General features: G+C 38.3%; 1 pseudogene; it reads left to right on the top strand.

Annotated features, from left to right (window-relative positions):
• Positions 1-2253: 2253 nt before the first annotated feature.
• On the top strand, positions 2254-23583 carry LOC114292860 (phototropic-responsive NPH3 family protein NPY4-like; annotated as a pseudogene).
• Positions 23584-24298: the final 715 nt, after the last annotated feature.

The raw sequence follows: 24298 nt of genomic DNA, 5'->3' as shown, positions 1-24298 counted from the left end.
ACAGAGGCAAATCGGGGCATCGCATTGGATTTCCGAACGAGGCGACCAGGCTTGCATGCATTCCTCTCCCTCTGAGGCTCCTGATTTACTGCTTTCCTTAGCTGCCATGCTTAGATAGCTTGCTTGTGCTTTGGCTTGTACTTTAATTAGTTAATGCGTTTAGCTATTTCAATTCGTTTTGTAATAATTAGTTAACTAGGATTAGTTAATTAATTGTGTTATAATAATTAGTTTAATTAGCTTAGGTTAGCTAGTTAGCTCTTTATTCGGTCTCTCCCTCGAGAGAGCCAATTGTTGTAATAAGGTGCGTGTGTGTGATGCGTGTCTTCCAATCCCCATTTCTTTCTCCCTTTTACTTAACCACTTACGATGGTTAGTTTTAGGGCACGTTTCATTTAGCATACCTTATGCTTGCATGTTTGCATCCATCCATCTGTATTGCATGCACCGGGCTCAGCGTATCATGCTAACTGCATTGTATTTCGATTCCAATTTGAATACATGCACCAAGTTGCATCTCACATGACATTCTTAGGATAGCTGAGCCTATCTTAATTGTATTTTTACATGCGTTGCATTAGTCATTTTAACATGAACTAGGATCATGCATTGATTTCTAACTAGTTCTTTGTTTTGGCTCGGAGTACACTGTGAGAGTTTATGCTTTAGCATACTGCATATGTGTTAATGTTGCCATGAAAGCATGCTTGCCATGAGTCTATTTGCTTACGTCATTAACTGCCTGAATGCCTGTGGGTGAAGGTTGGATTACTTGAATTGGAACAATTTATCAAAATCGACATTTTAGCCTACTTGCGAGTAGTAAATTTCAAACCATCTTCAAACAAACGGATATGCAATGCTTCGTTCCAAATTAGGTGATCTAGTCTATACTTGTTTGGCTGTGTGCATCACATAGTAATTCTAGCTAATTAACCGGAATAAGAACGCATGTGTTTTCAAAAATTCGATATCATGTTTAGTACAGGTCGATCTTTGGTCGCGCGAGCGGAGGTGCTCATTAAATGACCTTCCCCAATCATATCCAAGTTCCCGAGCCGAGGCAACTTTGGTGATGACAGACACGTGGCCTTAGGCACGAGTCAGGGTTTCCTAAATTTTCCCAAAATAAAATATTTTGGTGGCGACTCTGTATCTGGCAAAGAAGTCCATGTTTGGCACTTCTTTACAAAAATTAGTTTTCCAAAACGATTTGCCGGATTTAGACTCTTTGGTGATTTATTGGTCTTACATCGCACATTATAAGATTAGATTCAGAACCGTGACATTTGAGTCCGAACTGTAGTATGCCAGAGAACAAAATGAGATTTTTCTCGGGAGTCCTCGGGGCGCGTTTACACCCCCCCTCCCCCCCACATAACACTAAATACTTCTCATAACTCTACTCATTCACTGTGTACAGTCTCACATTCACAACTTCATATCTGGTTTCTACACAGATCGCTCTAGGTTCAACTCTTTTCTTTTCTTTTCATCTGATCTTCAACGGGTCTGTTTCAAAGTTTTGATTTTTTGAGCTACATATATCATATATATGCATATTCAAATCTGGGTTTGGTTTTTCTGACTTTAGGTTAATTTGGGATTGCTTTGTTTTGGATAATTTTCATTTTCTTTCTTTGTTTCACTTCTTGTTTGAAACAATGTTGTTTGTAGTAGTGTTGGCTTGTTCATTAATTTAAAATTCAAATACAATTGATGTTTGTTGTATGCCAATTTGGTGGTCTATTCAATTTATACCAAGATGATGTTTTCTATGGTAGGTCCCAACTTCATTGGTGATAGAGAATTTGCAAAGGAATGTGGATTCTAACGTTTGGGTCCTGAAATCTTGTGCTTCATTGGACATGAGACTCATATATATAGATAATTCAATGTATATATATATACAATAGAGAAAGATAAACAATTTGTCTCTTGGTTTGAGAGGGTATGACTTTGTTGGTTATGTCTCCTGGACCAACCTTTTGTGCCCGGGCTCCATAGGACTCTGTTACTGACCAAGGAAGCAATAATCTCTTCTTTTAGTCTCTTCCCAATCAAGAGAACGATTTGTTAAAAAAAATACACCATTCCTCATTATCTCTCTATTCACTTGCCTTGGTTTTCTTTCCTTTGATCCATCATTCTTTCCTTGAACCCAAAACGTTGGACTCATTCTAGAGTTCAATTCCCACCTCTGAGATTTTTCTTTTCTTTTCCAACGTTGTTCCTAAGTTTTGATTTGCGGCCATGGTAGCAGAATTGGTGAGTTGGTTGAAGTTGGGTACTGAAATCTTAGAGGTGAAAACAGATCTTTAGCATTTAAAATGAAGTTTATGAACTTGGATCAAAGCTTGATTCATTTCAGACTGATGGGGACAATATTAGGTCAGTATGAGACTCTTTTTCATTAATGTTAGTTACTGTTTTCATTTTTTTTGCATGAATTAGTATATTTTTTGGTTGTGTTGTTGCTTTTGCTTGTTTTAATTTTTTCTAAAGCAGTGATTTACTTCTATGGCATTCGATACAACTAGCTACCGCAATTTCTTGAGCAACCTAATGATCAAAATATTATATTCTCTTCTAATACAACTTTGTAGTATAGTTTACTAGTTGTTCTTTACTTCACTGTGACAAAGTCTCTACAATGCAATCAAACAAACTGCAACAACTTTCATTTGATGGGAATGGAGTTGATGAGTGCACGTGGGAATACTTGTTCAAAATATGTATTTCTCGAAAACCTTTCATGGTTTTATCTTAGGAAAATGATATAGAAACAAATTTTTTTACAAACTTTTTTTACTGGCGTGGCACTTAGTAAATAAGTCTTCGAATTTGAATGGGACCGAGTGAAATTAAATTATCGGAACAACCCATCTGCCTCATCAGTTTGTAAACTAGGTTTGTAAAAAAAGTTCATTTTATTTTATTTATAGCATTACTCTTTATCTTATATATTTCATGTGGAAAAAGTTTTGCCTTTTTTGTTTGTTATGTTGACAAAAATAAACCTACTACCTCCTTTATCACATAGCATTGATCGAACACATAAGAAGAAGGGTGTGGAGATAGAAATCTTAATAAAAATGTGTAATTTATAGGACATCAAGAAAGTTGCACAAGTGAATACAAATCTTAAATGTATTTTATTTAAATAACATACTACTGTCCTAATTTTGTATAGAAATCCTTTAGCATTTTGTGACTTTGCTCATGAGGTGCAAGTTTAGCTATTGTAGTGACACGAGTTTGACTATTGCTTCATTTAATAATTTTATGTTTTCATTAGCATGGAAGAACATCCACATTGGTTGATTATGCTGGTTTGGTCCTCTTACTTTGTTACACTCTTATAACCTTTAGTGTTTGTAATTTAAACTTGAATGCTTATCTATTCATACTCACAGATGTTGATTGATTTTCTATGGTGTCACACGTAACTACTTACTCCCTTTTAATTAGAAGTATGGTTACTATGCTATTACAAATATAAAGAATGCATTCAAGCTGAGTGAAGTATGTACCCAAAATTATGAATTTATTATGCAGGATTTTTGGGAAAGTTTATAATGTGGAAGCACTTGCAAGTGATTGGAAATAGTTCCTTAGTTGTGTATAGACAACATTGCATATCCATTTGATTGCTTTTATTTCTTGCTAAGATTTCTTTCTCCTGGAAGACATCCATGATACCTCAGCTCCAAGCTTTCTGTGAATTTAGGCTTATCCTAAAACGTGTTGAACTTTCCAATAGAAGGTTCTCTACAAGTTCACCTACTAATTCTCTCTGGAAAGTTGTTTTTCAGAGTTGTTGGTTCTATGTTCGGTGGCAGTCTTCTTTAAGTCTTGAAATGCTTGTAGTACTCCACTTGCGGCTAGAAAAACTGGGAAAAGAAAAGCAAAAATATATTTATTCCTGATTCATGATTTTTGTTACCTTTTTGAACCTCCCTAAAAAAAGAAGGAAAAAAAAAAAGAATAATTTGAAAATTCCATTACTTTCTTTGAGACTGACCTCAAATTCTGAGAGACTGTTATACTTGTTAGGTTTTTATTCTTGGCAATCTCGTTTGACAAAACTCCTTTCAGTTGTAATTCTATTCGATCTTTTTATTTTAGTGAGGCTATGAGTTTTAGATTCAAATCCAACCCGAATTGTGCCTATGCAGAGGAGTTTGTGATCTTAATCCCTTCATATTTGCCACTTCCCTAACTATGTCGGAGATCAAGCTGCCCGATCAGGTCGCGGGGGTCTAGGGGGCAGCGCCCCTTAGCGGGTTCGGGGCAACGCCCAGGCGGGGTCGAGGGGCAACACCTCCAAAGAAAAAAGAAAAAAATGTTGTTGAATTTGTTTGTTCACTCAAGTAAAGGAATGTGCGCTCAAGCGAAGAATCTTTCGTCCCAGAAGTTTGCACTGATTGTAAAAATACTGAGAAGATGCTTTTCTTACTCGAGCTAAACTTTGGTGGCTCGAGCAAAAACTCTTGGAAAACGCGCGTTTTAGTCTCCTCGCTCGAGCGAGAGATCCTTCGCTAGAGCGACCTTCACGAACCTGTTTTCTATAAGTATGTGGTTTTATCAAATTTTAGGGTTACGACTTCCAGATCTTCTTTTTGGGTATTAGGGATTTTATCTGGAGCTTCTTTGCTTGTTTCCTTTGATATCTGTGAGAGATTAATCATGAATTGAATGGATTATATTAAAGGGTTTTTTTAGTTTGTTTTATTCAACAGAGAGAGAGTTGTTCTTTGGTAGATTCCGTGGAATTTGGGCCTGTAGCTTTGGTGGATTCTGGAGTGGCTCATCGTCGTGGATTCGACATCGGCGTTGTGGATTCAACATTGTACAAGACAATTCTGAGGTGAAGACGAAGCTGGAAGAGGCACATAAGGGTCGATTCGATTCGGGCGTGGATTCGCTAGGTAATTGAGAGTATACTTGTGTAATTCCTTTATGTCTTCTTAGTGGATTGTTTTGTGCCTTTTTCTTGTGGCTTTTTATCACAGTTGGAGGCGCTCTAATTGTGGTTTTTCCATGTTAAATCTTTGTATTGATTTGTCTTTGATTGTTTGATTGGGATTGCTATTTACTCGTTAAAATTGATACATAATCACAAATATCTAAATTTTTTAATACTCTTGAAGGTCCTTCCTGCTGTGAATGACTGGTTGTGTTTTATCTATTGAGAGCCATGATCTAACATCTTTCTGGACTTCCATTTTTTGTTGATTAACTGAGATTCCTACATACTATAATAAAGTATACAAATTTCAATGTATGTCAATTTTATCCATGACTAGGGAATATTTTTACGTCTAGGTACATAGCAACTGAGTTGGCAACTGACATAGTGGTTAATGTGGGAGATGTGATATTTTATCTGCATAAGGTATGAAACTCATAAATACTTGTGATTTGTGAGGAATGAAATATATTGATTAAATATTTTTCTACATTTAAACTTCAATTTGTGTTGTTGTAAAAGCTTTAAAAGGTTTGCAATATATGAACAAATTCAAAATTGGAATCCACATCAATGTTTTGAAACTTATCAACCGGAAAATGAAATGAATGAAACACCCAAATTGTTATCTGATAGCAGGTGAATCTATGTGACTAATTGAATATGTCTGGATAGATGATCCAAAAGGAAAATGGAATAACCAATTTTGATCCCTAAATATGATATAATTTCAAATTTGTGTGCCCTTCAATTATATATACATTTGTTATCTAATGGTAAAATGCTGCATATTCTGTAGTTTCCTCTCTTGTCGAGGAGTGCCCGCTTGCAAAAACTAGTTGCAGTTATGAAAGAGGAAAACAATGATGAAATCTTCATTCACGACATTACTGGTGGACTAGCTGCTTTTGAAATATGTGCAAAGTTCTATTATGGTATGATGGTGACTCTCAATGCATACAACGTGGTCGCTACTCGTTGTGCATTGGAATATCTTGAGATGTACAAAATCGTTGAGAAAGGGAACCTCATTACAAGATCGAAGTTTTCCTTAATTCAAGCATCTTTCGGAGTTGGAAAGACTCGATCATCATTCTTCAAACTACAAAGTCTCTTCTTCCATGGACTAAGGAACTAAAAGTAGTTAGCCACTGCCTAGACTCTATAGCATCCAAAGGTTCCATTGAGACTTCAAAAGTGGAATGATCCTACACTTATAACCTTAAAAAAATGAAGAATGGAAATGATCCGCATTTGAACAGGGTGAGAAAATAATAGATTGTTCCAAAGGACTGGTGGGTAGAGGACCTTTGTGATCTTCAAATTGATTTATATAAACGGGTCATAACAATGATTAAAACAAAGGGAAAAATGTCTGGTGATGTAATCAAAGAAGCCTTGAAAGCATACGTCATGAGAAGATTGTCGGGTTTCAACAACGGTACAATACAAGGTGATGATGTCATAAAGAATCGGATGGTGGTCGTGACCACAATTTGGAACCTTCCTATAGAGAAAAACAGTGTACCTTGTAGTTTCTTAGATTACTACAAGTTTCTATCGCATTAAAATGTAGAGAAATTGGAAGGAAAGAACTGAAAAGGAGAATCGGTCACTAGCTTGCGGAGGCCACAGTGGCTGACCTTTTGATTCGAGCTCAAGCCAGGGAAACAACAATATATGACATCGATATAGTACAAAACCTTGTAAAGGAGTTTGTGACGCAAGAAAAGAGCACTTTGATAGATTTTTCCGAGGAAAACAAATTCTAGGAGATTCGAAGACTTGAGTTTGTTTCAAATGCTTCCACGGTGAAATTGGCTAAGCTCATTGATGGTTACCTTGCTAAAATTGGTAAAGATCCCAATCTTCCTTTGTCAAAATTTGTAGGTCTTGCACAAATGGTATCAGACTTCTCAAGACTATCCCATGATGGACTTTACAACGCTATTGACATGTTGTAATAACCCGACCCTCTTATATGCTTTACATCTTTAGTTACATATGTAATTATATGCTTGATGTGAAATTCCATGGGAAATTGTGTTTAATAATGTGAATTATATGATTATGAAATTATATCTGTCGGTTATGAGAAAATCTATTGAAATTGAGACATTTTGACTAGAAATTGAAAACCTTCGCGGTGCAATAAACCGAAATTGACTTTATAGTTATGATCAGCATGAATTTTTGTAAAAATTTGATTCGTAACAAATTAAATTTAATTATTTAGGCTTAAGAGTTAAATAAACCAAATTAGGCTCATAATTCAGGCCTTAGATACATATATGAACCTAAAGAAGAGACTTAGACTCACATTTTATAAAACTATCTCCTGGTAGAGCTCTAGAGAAAAAAAATAAGAGAAAAGAAAGAGAGAGGAGAAGAGAAAAAAGAGAGAGAAAGAGGAGATCAACAAAGAGCTTGAAGAATTTGAAGGAATTCAACGATTGAAGTTCAAGGTGAGTGTAAATCAACTCAAATACCCTAAATCTCTCTCCAATTGCTTAGAATCAAGATTTAAAATGAAGTTTTTCCATTCACCCAAGCTAGGGTTTTGAAATCAACATCCTTTTTACATTGTTATTATTCACTGAGCCTTTCTCACTCTATATTTATGTGTATTTATGTAGGTGATCAACCCAGGGGGCAGCCCTAGTTCAACTCCGCAAGCCTTTTGTTGACCCTGTTGTATTAAACCTGTTAAAATGAAACCTTTTGCCTTTTGTGGAGTTCCCTTGTATAGCACACATTGTTGGGTCACTGGTGTTTTTGTTAGACATTTTGTTAATATATATATATATATATAACTTTTGAATCCTCAACATTTTGGCTATATCCCCATGAATTGGGTTGTATATATATATGTTGTCTGTGTATATAACATAGTCATGTAATGAAAAATATTTTGAGATCCTGGCATTTAAACACTGCTCAATGGGCGTTTTATTTGGTTATTAGAATTGCTTCTGTTTTAGGCCACGGTATTGTATAAATATTTATAGATCATTTGGTTTGAGGCCTACGCATGGGCCGGTCATGTCCACACTTTTAAGGGCAGGTTTGGGTTGTGACAGTTGGTATCAGAGCACGAGTTTCTATCTCACACACAAGTCCATTGAGCTTTAAGGAGTCTAGTAAAGGCTTAAGTTACATGCATGTTTCTTCTTGGTGCATACAAAATGATATATAGCAACGAGATTTGTATATGCAATAATCAATGACATGAATTCTGCAATGATTACTATCCATGAACACTTGTGTATCTTTTGTGTGTATTATAATCTATTACTATGTAGATCATGGTGAAGATGAGGATGGATGACTCGGAGGATTCAACCTCCGTGCGATTGGATAAAATGGAAAGGATGATTCTGGAAATGGCAAAAACTCTAAGGCAACAGCAACAACAGCCACCGCCGCCACCCGTGCCTATACCACCGCCAGTGGTGCAAGACCATTAGGCTGAAGATCAAACAATTACACTTGCAAAGGAATTCAAGAAGATGAAACCACCTTTATTTAAAGGGGGGATTGTTCCAATGAAGGCAGAGGTGTGAGTGTTGGGTGTGGAAAAGTTGTTCGAGGTTTTTCCATGCACCGAAGCTCAGAAGGTACAACTCGCTACCTTCACCCTTGAAGATGAGGCACGTAGATGGTGGATGCTTACGAGAATTGAACACCAAGGGTTGACTTGGGCCCGATTTCTGGAGCTTTTCTATGACAAATATTTTCCACAGTGTATGCGAGATAAGAAAGTGACCTAGTTTGAGACCTTAAGACAAGGGAACAAGACTGTTGTAGAGTATGAAGCTCAATTTGCAGAATTAGCCCATTTCGCACCACATACAGTGGATATAGACTACAAGAAGGAAAGAAAATTTGAAGGAGGACTACAGAATGCCATTCTCGACCAGATCAATGTGTTGAAATTACCTACATATGTTGATGTGTTGGGAAGGGCAGTTATGGCTGAGGGAAATATTGCCACCTAAAATCAGATTTTCGAGTGGAAAGGGAAGAGGCAAAATACTCAAGCACCAAGGGGATCAACCGCACCACCGAGTAAGAAACTGAATTCGGGGACCTCTAGCACTTCCACCTCCACTCGTGACTCGATACCAATTTGTCCAAATTGTGGAAAGAGACACCATGGGACTTGCTACCAGGTGACGGGGGCATGCGTAAAGTGTGGCAAAACGGGTCATTTATTAAGGGATTGCCCTCAAAGAGACCGACAAAATGGGTATAGAACCACCACAAGTTCGGCCGGCTTGACTCCAACCCCAACCACAAAGACAGCTACAAAACCCACCAATGCTAGGGACACTGCTAGACAGGGAAAAGTGTTTCCTCTGATTCCGGGTGACGTGCAGAATACATGGGCTGTCGTCTCAGGTACATTTTCTATTAGTGGTCACTCCACTCATGTATTATTTGATTCGGGCTCTACCCATTCATTTGTGTCAAAAACATTTGCTAGTCATTTAAATAGGCCTATGGAACCATTACCTTATGTGTTGTGTATATCTTCACCATCGGGGGATTCTATGGTATGTTCGTCTATTTATCTTGCATGTGAAATCTTAATTGGGGATGTTCAGGTAAATGCCAATTTGTTGCCTCTTGATATGGCTTACTTTGACATAATTTTGGGAATGGATTGGTTAAGTGAATATCATGTGACTATTGATTATATGTCCAAGCAAGTTACTTTTCAACCTCCGAGACAGTCTGAGTTTACTTTTAAGGGGCATGGGGTGATCCCCCCACCTTACTTGATTTCCACAATGAAAGCATGCAAATTAGTATAAAAGGGTTGTCAGGGATATTTGTGTAGCATCTTGAATGGACAACCAGCGGATGGGGGTGTTGACATAATTCCAATCGTTCGTGAAATTCCAGATGTTTTTCCAGAGGAGTAACCAGGAGAGTTAGTGGATCGTGAAATTGAGTTTACAATTGATGTAGTGTAGGGAACTCAACCCATTTCCAAAACTTCTTATAGAATTTCACCGGCTGAGATGAAAGAGTTAAAGGTCCAATTACAAGATGTACTTGACAAAAAGATCATTCACCCGAGTACTTCTCTTTGGGGTGCACCAGTCCTTTTTGTAAAAAAGAAAGATGGGACCCTTCGGCTGTGTGTGGACTATAGGGTGCTTAATAAAGTAACTGTCAAGAATAAGTACCCATTACCTAGAATTGATGATTTATTTGATCAACTACAAGGTGCACAAGTCTTTTCAAAAATAGATTTGAGATCCAAGTATCACCAATTAAAGGTAAAAGCCGAAGACATCAAGAAGACTGCTTTCCGAACCCGCTACGGACATTATGAATTTTTGGTTATGTCGTTTAAGGTTACCAATGCACCGGCGGCCTTCATGGATTTAATGAATCATGTTTTTAAGCCTTATTTAGATGACTTCGTAGTTGTGTTCATTGATGACATTCTCATTTATTCGAAAAGTATGGAAGCTCATGATGACCACCTACGGTTAATTCTTCAGACCCTTCGGGATAAGAAACTGTATGCAAAATTGAAGAAATGTGAGTTTTGGCTACATGAAGTGGGATTCTTGGGGCATGTAATAACGAAGGAGGGTGTTTCTGTTGACCCACACAAGATCGAAGCTATTGTGAATTTTCCAACTCCTACTAATGTGACAGAGGTGCATAGCTTCTTGGGTTTAGCCGGATACTACCGAAGATTTGTTAAAGACTTCTCTAAAATTGTTATGCCGCCTACCCAACTTACCCAAAAGGGTGTTTTGTTCAAGTGGTCAGAACAAAGAGAATCTGTTTTTTAGGAGTTGAAGACAAAATTAACTATAGCACCAATTCTTGCCTTACCATTCGGTACCGAGGGATTTTTGATTTACAGTAACGCTTCTTACAAAGAATTGGGATGTGTACTCATGCAGCAAGGAAGGGTTATCGCATATGCCTCTCGCCAACTTAAGCCTCGCGAAAAGAATTATCCCACACACGACTTAGTGCTAGCTGCATTGGTCTTTGCTTTAAAGATATGGCGACATTATTTGTATGGTACTACATGCGAAGTCTACACTGATCATAAAAGCCTCAAGTACTTCTTTACCCAAAAGGAGTTAAATATGCGACAAAGACAGTGGTTAGAGCTTATTAAGGATTATGACCTGCAAATCCATTACCACATTGGCAAAGCTAATACAGTTGCAAATGCGCTTAGCTGAAAATGTATGGGGAATTTAGCAAGTTTGCTCATGGGACAGAAGGAGTTACTACTTGATTTGAAAAGAATAAATGTGGAGATTGTGATATATAATCGAGATGCAATATTAGCAGCAATGTCAGCCCAACAGGCACTAATTGAAGAAATCAAACAACGGCAAGAGAAGATGAGTTTCTAAGGAAAATTTGCAATGAAACAGAAACAAAGCCAAAGCCTGGATTCATAATTGAGAATTCGGTATTGAAATTTCAAGATAAACTATGTATTCCAAATGTGCCAGAAATTAAGAGGAAGATTCTGCGGAAGCACATGCATCAAAATTTATAATGCATCCCAGGAATACCAAGATGCAAAGCAAAATTTTTGGTGGCCGAATATGAAGAAAGAAATTACGAAATTTGTTTCAAAATGTTTGCAATGTTAGCAAGTAAAGGCGGAGCACCAAAGACCAGAAGGTTTAATTCAACCCCTTCCAATCCCAGAGTGGAAGTGGGAACATTTGACTATGGATTTCAGGGTAGGCCTACCGCAAACTCCTCGAGGTATGAATTTCTTATGGGTTATTGTTGATAGATTAATTAAATTAACTCATTTCCTACCTGTGAAGACTCAATACAATGCGGATAAACTTGCTACAGTTTATGTGAATGAAATTGTGCGGCTACATGGTGTTCCCGTTTTGATTGTATCTGATAGAGATCCAAAATTTGTATCAAGATTTTGGCAGAGTTTACAGGATGCTATGAGAACAGAGTTGAAATTCAATACGGCCTTCCACCCTCAAATAGATGGCCAATCTGCAAGAACCATACAAACATTAGAAGATATGTTTCGGATGTGTGTTTTAGATTTCCACGGGAGTTGGGAAACTTATCTACCGTTGGCAGAATTTGCATACAACAATAGTTACTGCTCAAGCATAGGAATGGCCCCCTACAAAGCCTTATATGGAAGAAAATGTCGCTCTCCCATGTACCAGACCGAAGTTGGGGATAGATCGTTGTTTAGGCCTGAGATTGTTCAATTGACGACAGAGAAAATTAAAACTATTCAAGAAAGGTTGAAAACTGCTCAAAGCAGGCAAAAGAGTTATGCTGATCATCAACGAAGGGATTTGGAATTCGAAGTGGGTAATTATGTTTTTGTGAAAGTCACACCGATAAAAGGGGGTAAATTAGCACTCCAATATGTTGTCCTATTTCAAATTCTAGAAAGGGTGGGTCCAATAACTTATCGTGTTGCTCTTCCACCACGTATGGAGCAAATACATAATGTGTTTCATGTATCGATGTTACGGGGTTACCTAAAAGATCCGTCCCATGTCATAGACTACCGTCAGATTGCCTTGGATGACAATTTGATCTATGAAGAAAAACCGATTCAAATATTAGATCGACGAGTGAAACAACTACGGAACAAAGTAATTCCAATGGTGAAAGTGGAATGGCAAGAATATTACGGGAAGGAAGCTACTTGGGAACAAGAAGAAGAAATAAGGCAACGGTATCCGAAATTATTTTCAACTTGAGGTAACACAAGTTTGAGGGACCAAACTTATTTAAGGGGGGGGGAGAGTGTAATAACCCGACCCTCTTACATGCTTTACGTCTTTACTTATATGTGTAATTATATGCTTGATGTGAAATTCCATGTGAAATTGAGTTTAATAATGTGAATTATATGATTATGAAATTATATCTGTCGGTTATAAGAAAATCTGTTGAAATTGAGACATTTCAACTAGAAATTGAAAGCCTTAGAGGCGCGATAAACAGAAATTGACTTTACAGTTATGATCAGCATGATTTTTAGGACATGATAAGATTTTTTGTAAAAATTTGATTCGTAACAAATTAAATTGAATTATTTAGGCTCAAGACTTAAATAAACCAAATTAGGCTCATAATTCAAGCCTTAGATACATATATGAACCTAAAGAAGAGACTTAGACTCACATTTTATAAAACTATCTCCTGGGAGAGCTCTAGAGAAAGAAAATAAGAGAAAAAAAAGAGAGAGAAGAGAAAAGAGAGAGAGAGAGAGAAAGATGAGATCAACAAAGAGCTTGAAGAATTTGAAGGAATTCAACGATTGAAGTTCAAGGTGAGTGTAAATCAACTCAAATACCCTAAATCTCTCTCCAATTGCTTAGCATCAAGCTTTAAAATGGAGTTTTTCCACTCATCCAAGCAAGGGTTTTGAAATAGTGACCATGGTTGGGGAAATATTCATGCAAACCATCAAGATTCATGGTAATTGTTTTATTTGAGAGTTGATCCTTGTGTTTTAAGTTATGTTGAGTAATTTGAGAGAAACTACCTTCTAATCTTTAGTGTTTGCATGCTTTGATCTCATACATGTATGTATGTTTGTGTATATGTTTGGTAAATCATGGAAAGATGAAGACATGGAATGAATGTGACAATTCGGGGTTGTAATTATGCAATTTAAAAAGAGTTACGATTTACTTGAGCATGAGAATCATGTTTGTTATGTTCATATACTATGTTTTGGGGACTTAAATTGCTTGATTTAGAGCTTTGAATTGTCTTTAGAAGGCTGAAATTGTTGAATTTTCGAACTGCTCAAATAAAGCCCAAAACCACACATGCGGGGCCCATGACCGCACGTCTGGGATTTATAGCCGAACGTGCGGGGCTCATAGCCGCACATGCGGAAAACAAGGGAGGCAAATTGAGCATTCTAAAATAAAAGCATGTGCAGTGGGGGACTTCTGCACGTGCGGCCAATGGAGAAAATTTTTGTCAGCCTCTTTGCTTCTGTTTGACCTTTTACAATTATTAATGTGTACATTTGATCCCTCTGAAATGCTTACAATTGAATGCAAATTAAACAAATCAGACATTGAATAAGGAGAAAGGCTAATGAAAAGTGACTTACTTATGAGTTGTATGTTATGTGTAGGTGTAGACACCCCATTTTTGACCGCCTTTAAGACTTGGACGCGACTGATGGTTTTGAAAGATGCGCAGGGCAAAGGTTCAATTTCTTCGGCAAGGAGAGAGAGTCAAATCTCAACTTCATACCCCTTTTTGGACCAAAACAATCTTGATCAAAAGATTTTAGACCATGAAACCCTCTCTTTCAAAAGCGTTTTTGAAATAAAGTTTCTACGATGTCCCGACGCTCGCATTTTGTTAAATGTCGCGCTTTTTGGTAAACCGAGCGAGGACAAAGTGGAAATGAATGAAGGAGAGATGAAATCTTTTGAAAAATCTTTCAAAACACCTTGTTTAGGGGTTTGGAGTTGAAGAGAAGAGGAGAGGAGAGAAGAAAACAAGGTTGGGAGAAGTTCGGCATGGATCCGGGTAGGACCGAATCTACGTGGCTTCACGGAAACTAGCATAACTTTTTCCACAGGAGGAATTTTAATGCAAGGTTTGCGCCATTGGAAAGCTAACTTCCGGGGCTTTAATTTGGACACTTGAATGGCCACCATTGGACTTCTCAATCACCGGCCGGCCACCTTTCTTTCCGGTAGAACCATTTTTTGTTCTGAAAAGTAGTAGGCCGGCCAGAAAATCTAGCAGGCCAGCCACCTATTTGGTGAATGGCCTTTTTTGCCCTTTTGAGCTGGCCGGCCATGATCCTTGTCCCAAGTGCATTCCAGCCATGTATTTTGTTTTGCACTTCACCCATGTCCGAGGGTTTAGCCTTTTGGGGGGGAAACTTGAATTTGAAATTTCCCCCCTTTTCTCCACTCCTTTGCCTATAAAACTAGCCCCTCCCCTTTAGTTTTAAGGGTTACAAAAATTTGTTCTAAGCCTCTTGTATTCAATCCCTCTTCCCTTCTATTCCAAACATCAAAACCCTTTTGTTCTTGGACCATTCCTACACCCTTTACTCGAAAACCCATAGCACCCCTCCTCCTCACTCCATTCCAGCAGCTCGAAGGCCATTTCTAGAGCTTAAGAGTCCCCAAACTTGGTCCAAAGGCTGTCAAAGATTGGTTCTTCAAGGGTAAATCTTCTTTTTCTCTTTTCTTGCTTTATTTTGATCTATATTCTAGTTCCTTGTGCTCGCATATTTGGGCTCCGACCCTAACTAAAAATAGTCTTATTTTAAGCTCTATTTCATGTTTGATTAAGGGTTTCTCCCTGTTTGAGGCTTCTTTTTTACACTTTGTGTTAAAAGCCTCTTTTAGGCCTCTTTCTTGCATAGTATTTTAGGCCTATTTGTAAACTTTTTTGAGCTTTGACATAAACTGTGAATTGCCTTATTTTGAGCCCCTCTTCAACTTTGTTGAAGGGATCTTCACTATTTGAGACTTCCTTCTATCACTTTCCTCTTTATCCCTCTTTTGGCCCCTTTGTTTGCATGTTTTTTTAGCTCCTTGTGCTTGTATTTTTGGGCTCCGACCCAAACTGTAAAGAGTCATATTTTGACCCCCTCTTCATGTTTGATCAAGGGTCCTTTGCTTTTTGAGGCTCCATTTTTGCTCTTTGTGTTTAAACGTTCTTTTAGGCCTATTTTTGCATAGTGTTTTAAGCTTACTTGTGCACTGTTTTGGACTTTTTCATAAACTGTAAAGTGCATTATTTTGATCCCCTCTTCAACTTTGTTGAAGGGCTCTTCATTGTTTGGGGCCGGAAGCTGCCACTTGCTTCTTTGTCCCTCTTTTGGGGCCTTTTTTGCATGATAGATTAGCCCTACTTGTGTTTGTTTTTGGGACTTGTTATAAACTGAAAATATGCATGTTTTGGGACTTCCTTGAATCTGTCTTCATGCTTCATGATCAAATAATGCATGCTTTGTATAGCTATAAGTCATTCCACGTGCCTAGTTTCGGGTTTCGGGGTTCATTTCATGCATCGGGTACCATGTTTCCATGTTTCGGGACCATTTTGCATCACATTTCAGTGCTGAAATTTTCATGTTTGCATACCATGTTCCATGCCTTGCCATGCTTTGGTAGAGTGGCATTCGTGCCTTAGGTTCGGTCCTCGGTTTGCGTGCACGTGTGCACGCATTTCGAGTATCTCATTTTCATCTAATGGCTACTGATGTGAGTGTGGCTGAGGTCCACTCATGTTAGTGTAAGTCCATTGTGCATTGTGTATGCCATTTCATTTCATAGCATTGTGTATGCTAGGTTGTATGTTAGCGCATTGTGTATGCCATGTTACCTCGTGCATCGTGTATGCCATTTCATAGCATCGTGCATGCTAGGTTATATATTAGTTGCATTCATGCATGTCATGCATATTGCATTGTGCTTGGGATAGGAGTTAGCCCGAGCACGGGAAACGAGGGACGTTTTGTACTCCGAGTGACGGAACGTGTCTCAATTCCTGGTCGCCGACACTCCGGATTATCCATGATGGAGTCTAGGCCCTATTGTGTTTTCATGTGCATTCATTCCATATCGAGTCATGCAATTCAACTTCTCGGCCATCATGCATCGAGATGCGTGATTGGTGACACGAGGATCGAGGACTACACTCCCTGAAGAGTAGTCATGCATACATATGTGAAAATACTTTGCCATGTCCCTTTGTTGCTCTCTGTTGCAGCAAATCAAAAATCGGAAGCCTTCCGGAGCTTGGCACGCATTCCAAGAACAATTGCAAACAAAGGCAAACCGGGGCATCACAAGGGATTTTCTGACAAAGGCAACCGGAGCATGCATCATTCATCATTCGGAACAGAGCCGAGGCAGTCCATAGCTTGCATGCTAGTTTATCGCTTTCCTAGATTAATTTGTTAATTAATTAGGATTCTGTATTTATTCGAACTGTAATTATTCATTTGGGACTGTATATTATTTATTCGGACCCTCTGCGCGAGGGCACAACTGTAATAAGCGTGCGTGTGTGTGATGTATGTCTTCCAACCCCACGTCTTTCTCCCTTTTATTTATCCGCTTATAATGGTTAGATTAGGGCATGTTTCAATTAGCATACAGTATGACAGCATGTTTGCATTCATTCATCTGTTTTGCATGCACCGGGCTCGGCGCATCATACTAACTGCATTGTATTTTCAATTCTAATTTGAATACATGTTAGCTGTAGCATTTCATATGCCATGTTTAGAATAGCCGAGCCTGCTATAGTTGCACTTTTGCATGTGTTGCATTAGGCATTTCTGTATAATTAGGATCATGCATGGATTTCTAATTAGCTTCTGTTTTGGCTTGGAGTATTCGGTAAGTTTTATGCTTTAGCATCCTTGCATGCGTGTGAGTGACTGCCATGATAGCATGCTTACCATGAGGCTATGTGCTTATGTGATATAACTGCCTGAATGCTTGTGGGTGAAGGTTGGGCTATTTGAATTGGAACAATTTGTTAACTGTGAGTTTTAAGCCCACTAGATAGTGGCAAAATCATGTTTTCTAAGCCCACCCGAGGGTGGCAAAACCACGTCTTAGCCTACTTGCGGGTAGGACCATCAAACCATTTTCAAAATAAACAAACATGAAATGTTTTGTTCCAATTCAGGCGATCCAGTCTATACTTGTATGCTGTGCGCATCACATAGTAAATCTAGGCTAATAACCGGAATAAGAACGCATAATGTTTTCAAAAATAGATATCATGGTTAGTAGAGGCCGATCTTTGATCGGGCGAGCGGGGGTGCTCACAAAGTGACCTTCCCCAATCGTACCCAAGTTCCTGAGCCGAAGCAACTTTGGTAATGACGGACACGTGGCCTTAGGCAAACGAGTCAGGGTTTCCTAAATTTCCCCCAAAAAAATAAAATATTTAGGTGGTGACTCTGTATCTGGCAAAGCAGTCCATGTTTGACACTTCTTTCTAAAAATCCGTTTTCTCAAAACGATTTTCCGGATTTGGACTCTTTGGTTCAGATTTAGAACCATGACAAATTGAGAGTCCTGAACTGTAGTGACCCCAAATGAACAGAACGGGACTCACCTTCCCGGGGCGTTCAGGGACGTCTATAGTAGGTCACGTACAGGAAGGGACTGTTGTTCATTCACATCATAGTGAGTAATAGTAGTGTAATGATATGCCTCATTTGTGTATTATGATTACGACTCTTCTATTGCTACTTGTGAATGGCACATGTTATATCAACTGTGTTTTGATTAGAATAATGAGAATGATTGAACAACGAAATGATATAGACCTAAGGTCATTCCGCTTTAATTGTAAAGAATGGGCCTGAGGCCATTATGAAATGGATTACTTGTAATTCATGGCCCTAAGGCCGAGGGTGATGAGACATGTCGATGTTTCATCTACCCTATAAGTATATAGATTGTTTATGGCTCATGGATTGTTTATGGCTTATGGCTTCAAGCCGAGGGAGATGGAGACATGATGATGCTCCATTTACCCTATAATATTCCGAACAGCTGTTGGTATGATGGGCCCAAGGCCGTTTTGTATTGTGTTGTGCCTAAAGTTGTTTTGTCTTATGTAGGCCCGAGGCCGTTTAGAAATGAGAATATGAATAAGACTAACTTATGATTTATGATTATGTTTTGCATGATTTGCGCTCATACGCATAAACCTCCTTACATTGTTATTATTCACTAAGCCTTTCTCACTCTATATTTATGTATATTTATGTAGGTGATCAACCCAGGGGCCAGCCCTAGTTCAACTCCGCAAGCCTTTTTTTGACCCTGTTGTATTAAACCAGTTCAAAGGAAGCCTTTTGCCTTTTGTGGAGTTCCCTTGCATAGCACACATTGTTAGGTCACTAGTGTTTTTGTTAGACATTCTGTTAACATGTATAACTTTTGAATCCTCAACATTTTGGCTATATCCCCATGAATTGGGTTGTATATATATGTGGTCTTTGTATATAATATAGTCATGTGATGAAAAATATTTTGAGATCCTGGCATTTAAACACTGCTTAATGGGCATTTTATTTGGTTATTAGAATTGTTTCCGTTTTAGGCCCCGGTATTGTATAAATATTTATTGATCTATGTGTTTTGAGGCCTACATAAGGCCGGTCATGTCCAAACTCTTAGGGGCAGGTTTGGGTCATGACACATGTATCTTAAGGTGAATTCTTTTCTTTCTTTTTTTTCATTTCTTTTTTAAAGGGGGAAGGGGGAGTCGGAGCTTGAATATTTGTGTTTTATTTTTTAAAATGTTTTTGTAACAACCCCGACCTATGATTAAGTGTTAAACCATGATTAAGAATGCCTAACAAGTAATTAAGGTGAAATGTTACATTAACTGCATGTGTTATATGCTATATGAAATTCTATCTGTTTTGCGTTGGATTATCTGTTTGTGTTTCTGCTTTGTTCTGTGAATTGAAGGCCTTATCGACATCCGATCACGAAATTGACTACGGTTATGTGTTAGAAGGAACTTTTAGAACATTGTGGTAGGTTTAATTGAATTTCAATTTGAAACAAATTAAATTAGAATCATTAATGTTCACTTAAGCCTAATTAATTAATTCTCTAATCAAGCCTATATAAGGCATAAGTGGACCCTTGACTACACTTTACACTCTCTCATTTTTTTGTCTTGAGAACAAAAATGTGAGAAGAGCAGGAGAGGAAAGCTTAAGAATTGAATTCAACAAACAAGGAAGAAAAGAGAGGAATTGCTAAACATTGGAAGAGAATTTGGAGGATTTTAGCACTCTAGAGCAAATATGCATCTTAGGTAAGGAATCAAACTCTTAGTTGCATACTTGAGTTAGTTCATGTAAGAATTTAGGTGAAAGAGATGGATTAATTTGAGAATTAAGCTAGAATTGATGAATTAGAACTTAATACATGCATGCATGCATAGTTCATGGCATTGTAAGTTGAATTTTAAAGAAACCTCATATGCATGTGTTCATTTTGCTTTTGGTTTGAGAATTCATGAAGTTTACAACCAAAATATCTCAATAGTTCATGATTTGGAAGCTTTGAAACCAAGGTCCTTCATGTATGTTATGTTTTCAAAGGTTTGAGCTTGATTTTGCTCAATTGGCAAGCTTTTAGGCCTTGGCTTCATGAAATGATCTTTAATTCTCCATGTTTTCCAAGATTACACAAGTTTCCTTAAGTTTTTGGCCCAAAAAAACATGAATTTCAACATGGAATCAGAGTTTTAAGCTAGGAAAAGCAATCTGGAAATTTCAGATTTTGTCACTCCGCTTGAGCGACAGAACCTACGCTTGAGCAACCACTCGGTGATCTTGCACTTCCGCTCGAGCGATCAAAAGTTGGCTCGAGCGTGCAATGCAAGCTCCCAGAAGTTTACATGTTTTGCAGACCACTCGAGTGACAGAAGTTGCGCTCAAGTGAGGACCTGAGTCTCACGCTCGAGCGAGCGTCGATTGAACGTCGAGCGGAAAAATCAAGCAACTAGTACTTTTACAGAGTTTACAGACCGCTCGAGCTACAGAAGTTACATTCGAGCAATCACTCACATTTTGCATGTCTGCCCAAGCGAAGGAAGTTGCGCTTGAGCGAGACCCCTGTTTTCAGCAAGTTCTATTAAATGTTTCCAAGTGCATTTGAGCATCTTCATTGCATCCTAGGCATTCCTAGGCCGAGATTAAGACATAGTAATGAGAATAACAAGTAAAAACACACCAAGATAAGTAAGAACTAAGTTAATGATTTTGGGTGTGTAATTCAGTACGTCTTCGTTCTATATCTGTGTAGGTCATGCGCCACAAGTTATCTGATCTTTCTATCTGCTATTGGAGCTAAGTGTGAGTAATAACTCTGTAAAGCTTAGGGGTGTTCACGGGTCGGTTCGGCTCGGATGCGCCATTCGTCCGTCACTCGAACCGAAGCTATCGGATTGAACATTTCAACAACCGATTTCGACCATATAGCTATTCAAAACCGCACTATTCGAAACCGAGTTGGACGGTCGGATTTTGGTCAGACATGGTCGGGTAGAAATGGTAGACTTCTTCCTTTTTTTTCAAACCCAAGTCTCTGTCTTTTTACCAAGATTTGAGAAAAATAAAGAAAATCATAATGTAAATCATATATAAAAATGAGAGTAAGAAAATCTGAGAATCTTCAAAGAAGGAAAAAATGAAGCATATATATAGATGAAAAACAAGAAGTAAAAGAAGAAAAAAAAAATCATATGAACCATTACAGATTTGAGAGTTTTCAACAAATAAAGCCAACAACAAACCAAATCATCCATCATCATCTTCATCACCATGACGCTGATCCTCATCTTCAACTTTTTCAGTATGTTGTTGTTCAAAATTTGTATGTCACCAATCTTCAACTTCAGCATTTTGGGAAAAGGGGTTTTAGGTGAGGTGATGTAAATCAAACTTTGAATATGGAGAGGGTTCAATGCACCATCAATGGTAGGAAGAGAGATGAAACAACAGAGATGGGGGACACTCTTTAATTCATTATCAATGGGGATAGAGAGAGAGAGAGAAAGAGAGAGAGAGAGAGAGAGAGAGAGAGAGATAAGACGGTGGAATGGAGAGAGAGAGAGAGAGAGATGAATTGGTGGAAGAGCCTCTCTAGTCAATTGATAGTTGAGAAATGGAGAGGCAGAACAATTAATCTATTAGAAGAGAGAGTGAGTGGAATCAAATCAATGTTTAGTGTGAGAGTTAGAAAGAGTGTCTAATAAATGTCATGTGAGAGAGTGTCAGAAATTAATATTGGGCGGAGAGAGGGGACGTTTGGATGGGGAGAGAAATCAATTTTGGTGAAGCACCCTAGGTTTGTGATAAATGTAAACTGGGAATACCAATTATAATATGACAAGTGAAGATACTATCTTAAATACACAGGTCGGTCGGATCGGGTTTCACGGATTTCTATTTACCAAACCCGTCACTCGACCGCAAATCTGAAAAAAAATACTCTAATTTATCCATTTCCGACCGAACACAAGTTCGAAACCGTCCATTTATCGTCGGGTCAGGTCGGGTCAGGTCGGGTTCATCGGTCTAAGCGGATATTTGAACAGCCCTAGCAAAGCTATGTTTAATTATAAGTATTTTCTTACTGATATAGTACGATCTGTTTTCTGAAATGCTATTTTATGAATCATGAATGAATGTTCATTTTTCTGAAATATATATGTGGCATCCTTAGTTCACGTGGCCCTCGGCCAGGGGTAACAATATCGTGACTTATATTCACGTGGCCTTTGCTCGGGGGTAACTATACCGAGGCCTATGTTCACGTGGCCCTCGCCTGTGGGTAAGAATACCATGGCTACTTGTGCCCAAGATGTGGACCCTTGTGGTTGGCAGTACCGACTAATTTGATATGATATGATAGCTAAATGGATGTACCATATACAACTGCCTATGATCTCTAAATAAGTATGTGAATCTGAATTTGTTTCTAATTTGTAATCTGATGTATGACATCATTCATTAAATTCTTTACTCTGTTATTATTCACTGGGCTTCTACTCACTGTTTATATTATGTATGTAGGTGAGCAGGCGCGTGACCAGGCCTAAGTTACTGCCTGGAGAGTTTTGGGTCAGCCAGCCACCGTGCCTCCCAAGGAAGTTCCCTTAGAAAAGCCAAATTTTGTGGACCAAGTGTTTAAAACGTTGTTTTCTTTTGGTTTATGAACAAGTTACTGTTTGATTGTGCACTGGGCTAGGTTCCACTTTTGTTTTATTTGTATATGTAAATGACGTCACATGTATGTTATTAAAGTTTAAAATTATCTGTCCCATGTATGTCTGCACAACTCAATGGCCTATGTTTGTTTTATATATTTGCTTCCATCAGCCCCTAAATATATTTTAATTTGTTCAGAGGCCTTTGGTAATCTAAGGATTACTGGCCGATTACGACACTAAATCTCTAAGGGCGGGTTTGGGTCATGACAGTTTTCCATTACCATTATTGCTAAACTGACGGTCTGGTGAAGGAGCACCCAGGGATTAGCAAAAGCGAAAGGAAAAAAAATTGTGGGTTGATGGATTGCAAGAAGTTGTTAGTGGATGCCTACATGTATGCCATGCAAAATGAACGGCTTCCCTTGAGAGTTGTCGTGCAGGTTCTCTTCTTTGAGCAGGTCAGGGCCACATCATCATATGGTGGTTACAGCACACCCAATTTAGCCAAGTCCATCAGAGCTTTACTCTCAGGTGGGTCCAACGGGAGCTCAAGATCTACAACAACCAACACGAAAGAGGATTGTGATGCTGTGCCAACAGCAGAGAAGCTCAAGGCTTTAAAAGCTAAACTTGCTACCCTAAGGTTACGAGATGGTGGTGATACTGCCAAAATGAATGCTGAAAAAGTTACAACCAACAAAGTGAAAGGCTTGCTTACATCAAAGGTCTTTTCAAAGCTCTGGTCAAATAGAGAGAGACAAAGTGAGATTAGCAATTCAGAAACATCCGATAGCCCTACCTCTACCAATGTTGAAGAAATGAAGTCGACCTCTTCCAAAAGTAGGAGGCATTCTTTATCATAGAGTAACAAAACAAGTTGCAAAGGGAAACCTAGGGATTCAGTAAGTTTGTAAAATTGTATCATCAGTTGACAGTTAGGATGTTAGAATCCGTTGACAATGTCCAGCTAACTCGGGGTGAAAGAAGAGACACTACAACAAAACTGAGTTTTTACGGCTCCATATTAACGACATATAGTAAATGCAAGCTGTGGTTTCTCACGACTTTCTTTTTTTTCATGTCGTAAATAATTTTCCAACCACGGCGTGTCTATTGCGTATGCCGTGAATGCTAATAATGATGATTTTTTTACGACTTACAATATTAGCCGTAAGTAATAAAACTTTCTACAACGTGCATTTGGCATGCCGTTAATACATCAACTATACACGACACGCATACACCAGCCGTTAAAAATATTGAACATTTTACAGCGCACAAAAAGTCAGCTGTTAAAAAGTACACTTTTCACAACGCACATATACTAACTGTTAAAAATATTTTACTTTTCACGACATACAATTTCTGGCATGAATAGTATGATCAAAATAAAAATAGGCGTCAAAATAAAAATATTGAACACCAAACACTAAAAAAAAAAAAAAAATTTAATCAAAATCAAAATCAAAAACTCCAACTCTTGCCCAAAAAAAATCAGAAACTCGAACTCTTGGGTATCAAAAACTCCAAACACCAGATCGACAACGGTCCCCCTGCCCTTTACTCCTCTTCCATGGC

This window comes from Camellia sinensis, chromosome 4 (genome assembly GCF_055761805.1).
Source record: "Camellia sinensis isolate YWXY chromosome 4, ASM5576180v1, whole genome shotgun sequence".
Classification (NCBI taxonomy): domain Eukaryota; kingdom Viridiplantae; phylum Streptophyta; class Magnoliopsida; order Ericales; family Theaceae; genus Camellia; species Camellia sinensis.
The sequence above is the reverse complement of the archived record's forward strand: the minus strand, read 5'-3'. Positions and strand labels throughout refer to the sequence as shown.